Source organism: Montipora foliosa, chromosome 6 (assembly GCF_036669935.1).
Source record: "Montipora foliosa isolate CH-2021 chromosome 6, ASM3666993v2, whole genome shotgun sequence".
NCBI lineage: Eukaryota > Metazoa > Cnidaria > Anthozoa > Scleractinia > Acroporidae > Montipora > Montipora foliosa.
Genome location: NC_090874.1, coordinates 53,306,263 through 53,307,222, shown reverse-complemented (window position 1 = coordinate 53,307,222; position 960 = coordinate 53,306,263).

The following is a 960-nucleotide window of genomic DNA, read 5'->3' as shown; positions in this document are numbered from 1 at the left end:
ATGGATCTTGTGTCATAATTCCGTACGTGAAACAATGCAGTGTAAGTCAAAACAGTTTTCAATGTCATTCCTTGCAAATAGCTTGACATTGTGCAAAATCAAACCTCCTGCCACTTGGTGGGTAAAGTTCAAGGGGACATTTGACACTAAATGGAGACAAGGAAAGAAATCACAAACGGGGGATTCTGGTTTGAGTTATCTGACTTATCTTGAGGATTTGAAAATATATATTGTCCACGTAATGGAAACTGGTGCTTTTCCCTCCCAAATTTTTTGCACAAGATTTGGTGTTAATAGAGTTCATATTTCCGACCAGTAAAATTAAAGTACAAAAAATCTGATTAACTCGTGCTATGCAAACATTTTCAACTTGTTCCCCTATTATTTCTTTACTTGGCAGCAAATAATTTTTGACAAATTGTAACCAGAGTGTTGGAAATATCTAATTTTCAATTCTTCGGCGACAAATGTCATTCAATCGGTGATTTATAAATTAATGCAAAAATAAAATCATTCAAGTACTGCAAAGCGAAACGGACTCTTTTGTGATGTTTAACGAGGCGTTAACAGTCAACAAGATCGAGTGTTCTGCCAATCATTGTTGCGGTTGATATTCGCTTTTCATTCACTTCCGTACACAAAAACAACATTCAAACTCATTACGTTATTCACAACCTATTCTTTCATGATCCATCTTATAAATTGATAACGTCAGTAAAGGACAGATAATTTTTCAATCGTTGAGCACGGCTGAGAATCTCCAAAACAAAAATATTGATCAGTTTCAAGTTTCGTGAACAACATTTTTGTTTTAAGCTTACACTTGTAAAGCACGAAAATGCAATGCAAGAACTTACCGTGCCTAACAAACCTTGATTCGATAATCCAAGCGGTCTGTTTTTTCGTCACTCAACGTGGGTTTAAAAAGAAAATTCAGTTTAACATATTTTATGGCACATA